General features: G+C 41.3%; 1 pseudogene; it reads left to right on the top strand.

Annotated features, from left to right (window-relative positions):
- The window catches only part of LOC101361790 (transmembrane 9 superfamily member 2-like), a 76079-nt pseudogene that overhangs the window by 27607 nt on the left and 37381 nt on the right, over nucleotides 1–11091 (top strand).

Below are 11091 nucleotides of genomic sequence, written 5' to 3'. Positions count from 1 at the left end.
CTGGTCCCTCCTGATAACATGTCCAAAGTATGTGAGACATAGTCTCACCATCCTCACTTCTAAGGAGCATTCTGGCTGTACTTCGTCCAAGACAGATTTGTTTGTTCTTTTGGCAGTCCATGGTATGTTCAGTATTCTTCACCAACACCACAATTCAAAGCCGTGAATTCTTCGGTCTTCCTCATTCATTGTCCAGCTTTTGCATGCATATGAGGTGATTGAAAACACCATGTCTTGGGTCAGGCACGCCTTAGTCTTCAAGGTGACATCTTTGCTTTTTAATACTTTAAAGAGGTCTTTTGCAGCAGATTTGCCCAATGCAGTAAGTACATCGTTTGAGTCCTTGACTCTTGCTTCTGTGGGCATTGATTATGGATCCAAGTAAAATGAAATCCTTGACAACTTTAATATTTTCTCCATTTATCATGATGCTGCTCATTGGTCCAGTTATGAGGATTTTTGTTTTCTCTGTGTTGAGGTGTAATCCATACTGAAGGCTGTGGTCTTTGATTTTCATCAGTAAGTGCTTCAAGTCCTGTTAAGTTTCAGCAAGCAAGGTTGTGTCAGCTGCATATCCCAAGTTGATAATGAGTCTTGCACAAATCCTGATGCCCCGTTCTTCTTCATATAGTCCAACTTGTTGGATTATTTGCTCAGCATATGGACTGAATAAGTATGGTGAAAGGATAAAACCCTGATGCACATCTTTCCTACTTGAAACCATGCGCTATCCTCTTGTTCTGTTTGAACGACTGCCTCTTAATCTATTATAGGTTCCTTATGGGCACAATTAAGTGTTCTGGAATTCCCATTCTTTGCAATGTTATCTATAATGTATTATGATCCACACAGTCAAATGCCATTGCATAGTCAATAAAACACGTATAAACATCTTTCTGGTATTTTCTGCTTTCAGCCAGGATCCATCTGACGTCAGCAATGATATCCCTCATTCCATGGCCTCTTTTGAATCCATCTTGAACTTCTGGCAGTTCACTGTCAATATACTGCTGCAACCGCTTTTAAATGATTTCAGCAGAATTTTGGTTGTTTGTGATGTTAATGATATTGTTTGATAGTTTCTGCATTATGTTGGATCGCCTTTGTTGGCAGAGAGGAATGACCACTTCCAGTGCTACCTCCATTTGTTGAAGCATCTCAGTTAGTATTCCATCAATTCCTGGAGCCTTGTTTTTCACCAATGCCTTCAGTGCAACTTGGACCTTGTCTTAGGCTGAGTTCTCTAGAGAAGCAAAACCGTAAAGTGTATATATATATATATATATATATATATATATAGAGAGAGAGAGAGAGAGAGAGAGATTTATATCAAGGGAATGTCTCACATGGTTGTAGAGGCTGTAACGTCCCAGTCCATGGGTCAGGAAAGAGGCTTCTTCTGATTCACGTAGCCACAGGGGCTGGCAAACCCAAGATCAGCAGGCCAGAGAACAGGGCTGTTGCTCACAGTCTGTGAAGATCGATGAATCCCAAGATTGACAGGTAAGACAGCACATAAACTGCTAGCTCGATCCCAAGAACAGGAGGTCAGACGAACAGCAGCCAGCTGCAGGATCCAGAATGAGCAAAAGCCTGTGAGCCCTGCCTGAACATCCGCCCACACTCGGTGCAGGCCACACGCCCAAGGAAACTCTCCTTCAACTGATTGGCTACTCATAGCAGATCCCATCATAGAAGTGATCATGTATCAGATCTCAACAGGGAAGTGATCACAACAATATACAACTGCCAAAACACTGAGAATCATGGCCCAGCCAAGTTGACAATCTTAACCATCACAGTCCACTGCTTGTCAACTTGGCACTTGTATACATTTCCTTAAACCATACATAATCTCCGAATGAAGACAATTATAAAGTCATACTTGGGCCTAACATAATACAACAAACACACATACAACCGAAAATGCAATAGCCCTGTTTAAATCTTATATTTTAAAAGTGAAGAAAACAAAAATATTGGATACACACATACAAGGAAGAAATACTCATAAAAATTACAGTCCTCATTTCTGCAACTGGTCACATGGTTGTAACTGGTATTTGGAACTACCTTCTTCCACCACCCATTCCATATTCCCTTTGCCCTCAGCAAGCACCTCAGCTGGTTGTGGTTCTTTGCCTGGTGGGGTGACCCAAACCTTCATTCCTGAAGGGTCTGGGCCATTAGTAGTTATGTTGGAATTGGGTTGCTGTAGTTTTCTACTGACTTTAATCACAGGACATGGTAGTACTAAGAGACGCGCCCTAAGGGATCTCCTGCATTCCAGACATACTCTTCTTTACCTCCATTATATAATATCAATTTGATTTCCTCTTGGTAATCAGGATCAATCACAACAACCAGTATGGTAACTCCCTTTGCCTGTTGATCCAGAGACATAAGGAGCCCAAAGTGGCCAGGTGGCATTCCTAGCTTCCAGTTCAATGGAATCAGTGATGTGTCTCCAGGTGGGAGCATTCCTCCCTTTAGAATTAAGGCCTCTATACCTGCAGAGCATAAGTCACGGGAACACAAAGCAAAAATCTTGTGCGTGGGTCACTAGGGGTATTAGTGAGTGGTGCCACTCCCATTTCCACCCCTCATTCCTGGACCCATGAATCCTGGCTAAGAGAGATACAGCACCATATACTGGATGCTGGTTTAGAACATATACAACCCCCTGGAAAACATTTCCCCAACCCTGCAAGGTATTGACACTTAGCTGGGGCTGTAATTATATCTATAGGAGGCCATTCCATCATTTTATGAAGCCAGTTGCTTCTGGCTGATGGGGAACATGGTAAGGCCAGTGAATTCCATGAGCATGGGCCCACTGCTGCGCTTCATTTGCTGTGAAGTGAGTCCCTTGGTCTGAGGCAATGCTATGTGGGATACCATGACGGTGGATAAGGCATTCTGTAAGGCCACAGATGGTTGTTTTGGCAGAAGCATTGCATACGGGGAAGGCAAATCCATATCCAGAGTAAGTGTCTATTCCAGTAAGAACAAAAAACCGCCCTTTCCATGATGAAAGTGGTCCAATGTAATCAACTTGCCACCAGGTTGCTGGCTGATCACCTCAAGGGATGGTGCCATATCAGGGACTCAGTGTTGGTCTCTGCTGCTGGCAGAGTGGGCACTCAGCAGTGGCTATAGCCAAGTCAGCCTTGGTGAATGGAAGTCCATGTTGCTGAGCCCATGCGTAACCTCCATCCCTGCCACCATGGCCACTTTGTTCATGAGCCCATTGAGCAATGACAGGAGTAGCTGGGGAAAGACGGTGATTGGTTTCACAGAACGCATCATCCTATCCACTTGATTGTTAAGATCTTCCTCTGCTGAGGTCACCCTTTGTGAGCATTCACATGAGACACAAATATCTTCACTTCTTTGGCCCATTCAGAGAGGTCTATCCACATACCTCTTCCCCATAAATCCTTGTCTCCAATTTTCCAATCATGGTCCTTCCAAGTCCCTGACCATCTAGCCAAACCATTGGCCACAGCCCATGAATCACTATACAGTAGCACATCTGGCCATTTCTCCTTCCAAGCAAAGTGAACAACCAGGTACACTGCTCGAGGTTCTGCCCATTGGGAGGATTTCCCTTCACCACTGTCCTTCAGGGAGGTCCCAGAAAGGGGCTGTAGTGCTGCCACTGTCCCCTTTGAGTGGTGCCTGCACAGAACCATCTGTAAACCAGGCACAAATTTTCTCTTCTTCAGTCAACTGATCATAAGGAACTCCCCATGAGGCCATAGGTGCAGGCTGGGAGATGGAAGGTAATGTGACAGGAGTGGAGACCATGGGCATTTGGGCCACTTCCTCATGCAACTTGTGCCTTCAGGTCCTGCTTGGGCCTGATCTCGTATATACCACTTCCATTTAATGATGAAGTGCTGCTGTGCATGTCAAACTTTATGACTCTGTGGGTCAGACAACACCTAGTTTAGGATGGGCAGCTCGGGCTGAATGGTGACTTGGTGGCCCATGGTTAAGCATGCAGTCTCTACTAAGGCCTAGTAACAAACCAAAAGCTGTTTCTCAAAAGGAGAGTAGTTATCTGCAGAGGATGGCAGGGCTTTGCTCCAAAATCCTAAGGGTCTGTGCTGTGATTCACCAATAGGGACCTGTCAAAGACTTCAAACAACATCTCTGTCTGATACAGACACTTCAAACACCATTGGATCAGCCAGATCATATGGCCCAACTCTTAGAGCATCTTGCACAGCAGCATGAACCTGTTGCAGAGCCTTCTATTGTTCTGGGCCCCACTCAAAGCTAGCAGCTTTTCCAGTCACTTCATAAATAGGCTGGAGTAGCACACACAAATGAGGGATATGCTGCCTCTAAGATCCCACTAGACGTTGTGCCTCCTTTTTAGTCATGAGAGGAGCCAGATGCAATAACTTATCCTTCACTTTAGAAGGAATATCTTGTCATGCCCCACACCACTGGACCCCTAGAAATTTCACTGAGGTTGAAGGTGCCTGAATTTTTGTGGGATGGATATCCCACCCTCTAGCACGCAAATGTTTTACCAATAAGTCCAGAGTCATTGACACTTCTTCCTTACTAGGTCCGAACAGCATTATGTCATCAATGTAAATGACCAGTATGACATCTTGTGGAAGGGAAAGGGGATCAAGGCCCCTGCAGACTAAATTATGACATAGGGCTAGAGTTGATGTAGCCTTGAGGTAGACAACTGAAGGTGTATTGGTGGCTTTGCCAGCTAAAGGCAAACTGCTTCTGATGGTCTTTGAAACAGGCATGGAGAAAAAGGCATTAGCCAGATCAATAGCTGCGTACCAGGTAACAGGAGATTATTGATTCGCTCAAGCAATGAGACTACATCTGGAACAGCAGCTGCAATTGGAGTCACCACCTGGTTGTTTTCGATAGTCCACTGTTACTCTTCAAGATCCATCTGTTTTTTGCATAGACCAAATAGGTGAGTTGAATGGGGATGTGGTGAGAATCACCAGCCCTGCATCCTTCAAGTCCTTGATGGTGGCAGTAATCTCTGCAGTCCCTCCAGGAATGCAGTGTTGCTTTTGGTTTACTATTTTCCTGGGTAGGGGCAGTTCTAATGGCTTCCACTTGGCTTTTCCTACCATAATAGCCCTTACTCTATTTGTCAGGGATCCAGTGTTGGGACTTTGCCAGTTGCTGAGTATATCTATTCCAATTATGCATTATGTAACTGGGGAAATCACTACAGGATGGGTTTGGGGACCCACTGGACCTACTGTGAGACTGACATGAGCTAAGACTCTATTAATTACCTGACCTCCATATGCCCCCACTATGACTGTGATGTTTGGGTCTCCTGGGATTAGTGTCAGTTCAGAGTCAGTATCCAGTAATCCCTGAAAATTCTGTTTTTTTTTTCTTTTCCCCAATGAATAGTCACTCACATAAAAGGCCGTAGATCCCTTTGGGGAAGGCTGGGAGAAAGATTAACAGTGTAAGTTTTTGGCAATGTATTGGAGTCCTTCCTCAAGGGGATCTGACCTCCCCTTCAATCTAGGGGTTTGGGGTCTGTAAACTCACTCAAGTCTGGGAATTGATTGAGGAGCCGTGACTCTCTATTCTGGTGATTCGAGTTAGACTGCTGTTCACTTGACCTAGAGTTTATCTGCTTGTACAGATCAAGTAAATATTTAGTAGATTTACTATGTATTTCACTTCTAGGGACACTATGACTAAGTAGCCAATGCCATAAGTCCATACGAGTCAGACTATTCTGATTACTGCTTTGACTCTGCTGTCCATTATGGTAACCACGCCCACCTTTTCTTTGTCAACGGAGTGCCACCACTTGGCCCCTACCACCACGGGCTCCAAGCTGCCCCATTGTAGTTAGGTGTCTTAATTCAGTTAGGGCAGTTCCCACTGTCAAGTCTGACTTGTATAAAATAGCAATCACAGCAGTTTTCTAGGATGCTGGGGCTCCCTTCACAGATTTGTTCCTCACCATTGTGGTAAAAGGTGTGTCGTTTGGGCATTCCATATGTGGGTCTGTGGGTCTAACCTGATAATTCTACTCTAGCATGCCAATTTCCTATAAGCCTTTGAATACATTCTTCTGCAGTATACCAAGGCAGGTCTGGTACTTCAGCTTGATTTAGTGTAGGCCACCATGTAATGCATTCTTCAGCAACTCAACCAAATAAACTATTAGATCCTTTCCTAACTTCTCAAGCTGAAGCATTGAATGAAGACTCTGTGCTCTGTGACCCCATATCAATAAACTCAGATTGATCTATCTTATGTTCCTTTCACCATTATCCCACACGTTTAATAGCCATTCCCATACATATTCCCCAAGTCCATGGGTCAGGAAAGAGGCTTCTTCTGATTCATGTAGCCACCGGGGCTGGTGAACCCAAGATCGGCAGGCCTGAGAGCAGGGCTATTGCTCACAGGCTGTGAAGATCGATTAATCCCAAAATCGGCAGGTAAGAGCGCAGGTAAGCTGCTAGCCTAAGTCCCAAGAACCGGAGGTCAGACGAACAGGAGCCAGCTGCAGGATCCAGAATGAGAAAGAGCCTGCAAGCCCTGCCTACAATCAATGCAGGCCACACACCCAAGGAAACTCCCTTTCAACTGATTGGCTACTCACAGCCGATCCCATCATGGAGGAGATCACATATCAAATCTCAACAGGGAAGTGATCACATTACACGACCGCCAAGACACTGAGAATCATGACCCAGCCAAGTTGACACACAATCTTAACAATAACCTCTTCCTTCAGTATCATCAGTTCCTGATTATATGCTACCTCCTGAAGGGCTGAATGTCGACCAGTTCTTTTTGGTATATGACTCTGTGTATTCCTTCCATCTTCTTTTGATACTTCCTGCGTCATTTAATATTTTCCCCATAGAATCCTTCAGTATTGCAACTCGAGGCTTGAATTTTTTCTTCAGTTCTTTCAGCTTGAGAAATGCCAAGCATGTTCTTCCCTTTTGGTTTTCTATCTCCAGCTCTTTGCACATGTCATTACTTTACTTTGTCTTCTCAGGCCGCCCTTTGAAATCTTATTCAGCTCTTTTACTTCATTATTTCTTCCATTTGCTTTAGCTATTTGACGTTCAAGAGCAAGTTTCAGAGTCTCTTCTGACATCTGTTTTGGTCTTTTCTTTCCTTCCTGTCTTTTTAATGACTCTGCTTTCTTCATGTATGATATCCTTGATGTCATTCCACAACTTATCTGGTCTTCGATCATTAGTGTTTAGTGCATCAACTCTATTTTTGAGATAGTCTCTAAATTCAGGTGGGATATACTCAAGGTAGTACTTTGGCTCTCATCGACTTGTTCTAATTTTCGTCAGTTTCAGCTTGAACTTGCATGTGGGCAATTGATGGTCTTTTCCGAAGTCGGCCCCTGGCCTTGTTCTGACTGATAATATTGAGCTTTTCCATTGTCTCTCTCCACAGATGTAGTTGATTTGATTCCTGTGTATTTCATCTGGCGAGGTCCATGTATATAGTCGCTGTTTAGGTTGGTGATGAAAGGTATTTGTAATGAAGAAGTCGTTGGTCTTGCAAAATTCTATCATGTGATCTCCAGCATTGTTTCTATCACCAAGGCCATATTTTCCAACTACCGGTCCTTCTTTTTTGTTTCCAATTTTCGCATTCCAATCACTAGTAATTATCAATGCATCCTGATTGCATGTTTGCTCAATTTTAGACTGCAAAAGTTGGTAAAAATCTTAGTGGTTGGTGCGTAAATTTGAATGATAGTCGTATTAACTACTCTTCCTTGTAGGCGTATGGATATTTCCCTATCACTGACAGTGTTGTACTTCAGGATAAGTCTTGAAATGTTCTTTTTGATGATGAATGCAACGCCATTCCTCTCCAATTTGTCATTCCCGGCATAGTAGACCATATGATTGTCCGATTCAAAATTGCCAATACGAGTTCATTTCAGCTCACTAATGTCTAGGATATCAATGTTTATGCGTTCCATTTCATTTTTGATGGTTTCCAATTTTCCTAGATTCATACTTCGTACATTCCACATTCCGATTATTAATGGATGTTTGCAGCTATTTCTTCTCATTTTGAGTTATGTCACATCAGCAAATGAAGGTCCCAAAAGCTTGACTCCATCCCTGTCATTAAGATCGACTGTACTTTGAGATGGCAGCTCTTCCCCAGTCGTCTTTTGAGTGCCTTCCAACCTGAGGGGCTCATCTTCCAGCACTGTATCAATGTTCCCTGCTATTTATAAGTTTTTCATATGCATGTGAAAGCTGGACAGTGAATAAGGAAGACCAAAGAAGACTCGATGCCTTTGAGTTGTGGTGTTGGTTAAGAATATTGAATATATCATCAACTGCCAAAAGAACAAATATGTCTTGGAAGAAGTACAGCCAGAATGCTCCTTAGAAGCAAGGATGGTGAGACAGCGTCTCACATATTTTGGATGTGTTATCAGGACGTGCCAATCCCTGGAGAAGGACGTTGTGTTTGATAAAGTGGAGGATCAGTGAAAAAGAAGAAGACCTTCAACGAGATAGATTGCCACAGTGGCTGCAACGATTGGATAACAACGATTATGAGGATGGAGCAGGACCAGGCAGTGTTTTGTTCTGTTGTACATAGGGTTGTTATGAGTCGGAACCCACTCGATGGCACATAACAACAACAACAACATTATATGTCTGAATAGCCATGAATTGGAAATTTACAATGTTAATTTGGGTAAAAATTCCTGTCTCTTCCCCTCTCCTCCTCCCCCCCCCCTTTTATTAGCTATAAGTATTCAGATGAAAACCACCTAATTTGTAATGGTCCCACTATGGAAATTTTTGGAGAATATACAGATGAGTTGAATGTGATCTACAGTTATGCTGTAAAATTTGAAGTATTCCATACTATCATCTTAATTTTTTCCACATCAAATATATAAATATCATATACTGAATTAATATTAAAGCCTTACTTTTCCTCAATTTAAAGTTGTATAACATTGCTAAGAGCCCAAGAAAATAGGTAAGTCCTTTATGTTAACGCAATTCAATGGACAATCAATCATTAAGGGAATTACTGTATAAAACTGATTACATTTCAGATACTATGCCAGGTACTTTCTGTTACTTCATATTGAAGTTTGAAGAGGTACCTGGGGAACCAGAAGGGTGTCATCTGGGATTGGAAGGCTGATTTGCTGCTTAAGTGGGATCTTCAAGGAAGACTGTGTTATGGAAGAGGCACAGTATAGCAGAGTGAGAAATGGACAGACATTGGGGTCAGATCCATCTGCAGTTCAAATTGAGGCTTTGCCACATACTAGCTGCATGATCTTAGGTAAAGTCTCATATATGAGTCTTGGTTCCTTTTTATATCATTTTCTTCTCATTCTCAAAGATGTAAAGCTATTAGCATGGTGCTTGACACAAAAGTAGGTTCTCAATATATGGCGTTCATTATGGTTTGTATGTCTGACCTTTTTTCTTTTCACAAATAGTTATTTTTTTAAACATGGTATGTGTTTTTGGCAAAAAATTAAAAGTATAGGTGTATTGTTAACATTGTGGTGAATATTCAACTAGCTTTCTAATGCCTGTGTTTTCCAAAGGGCTTTTTTTTCTTGGAAACAAGTTACTTCATATTCAATTAATTATTTTTATTTTTATTTTTTTATTTTTTATATTTTATTGTACTTCAGGTGAAGGCTTACAGAACAAATAGTTTCTCATGAAACAGTAGTACACATGTTGTTTTATGACATTGGTTAACAACCCCACAACATATTAACCCTCTAAATTATCAACCTTTTTTTTTTGGTGAAAATACACATAGCAAAAGATACACCATTTTAATTAATTATTTTGCTTGTTATTTTAGAAGGTATTATATGAAAAAAGGATTCTATAGCAGATTACTTAGGGTAATGCTAGGTTAAGATTAAAACAATAACTTCAAGAGTATTTACTAAAGAGCATGGTGAATTTCCAAAAGATGATTATAATATGCAGTATTTCATAGATCCTGGAGGAATTCATGGGACTAGAATGTTCTGTAGAATATACAAATGAAACACTGCACATGGTACTAAGAGATTTACAACTTTACACAAATGGTATCTACTGCATGTACTGTTTTCATTAAGGTATGTCATGCACATCATCCCAGGTCAATAAATAAAGTTACATCCTTATTTTTATTGACTACAATAGTACGTTTTATGTATAGCCTGTTTGACTTATTTAATCCCCTGTTGATGAAAATAAACTAAATGTCCAATTTTGAATTATTACAAACAGTGTTTCAGTGAATATCCTTGTTTTTTACTTGTGTGATTATCCCCTGGATAATTCCTGGAAGTGGGATTATTAGGGAAAAGCGTGTACACGTTTTGATGTTGTTGTTGTTGTTAGCTGCCATTGAGTTGGGTCTTGACTCTTGGCAACATTCTTCTCCAGAAAGATTGTCAGTCCTGAAGATCTACTGTCTCATCACACACTCAGAATACTAGGCTTTTGTTAGTCTTTTAAAATCTTGTTTTAGAGATTTAATTCTGTAAGTATACCCAAAGAGAGACGATTCATACTAACTAGACTCCAGATGGTCTGATGTATAAACCAGAATACCAAATTATTAATTTATATGGAGAAATAGAAATGCCTAGTAGACCACAACATTCATGTTATCTGGTTAGCACATCTGCCTATAATTAAGCTATATGAGAAAGGAAAATGTAAATAGAATAAATAAAACATTTCTTGGTGAGCATAGAACCACAGAGCAAAGGGAAGTGAGGTATTAAAAGATGATATTCATGACATTCTAGTGCTATACTTGCCCATGGACTAGATGTTTATGTTCATGGATCAGGCATTCTTAGCCCTGGACAGTATTGGAGATGCTTCACCAAAAGATTGACTTTGGTAAAATCAATCTTTTCCTTTTATAGGGAAAACCTTTTTTTTTTTTAATTTTTATTGTACTTCAGGTGAAGGCTTAGAGAACAAATAGTTTCTCATGAAACAGTAGTACACATATTGTTTTATGACATTGGTTAACAACCCCACAACATATCAACCCTCTAACTTCTCAACCTCT

This window comes from Trichechus manatus, unplaced genomic scaffold, assembly GCF_000243295.1.
Source record: "Trichechus manatus latirostris isolate Lorelei unplaced genomic scaffold, TriManLat1.0 scaffold00079, whole genome shotgun sequence".
In the NCBI taxonomy this organism is placed as follows: domain Eukaryota; kingdom Metazoa; phylum Chordata; class Mammalia; order Sirenia; family Trichechidae; genus Trichechus; species Trichechus manatus.
This window is presented reverse-complemented; position numbering and strand designations above follow the sequence as displayed.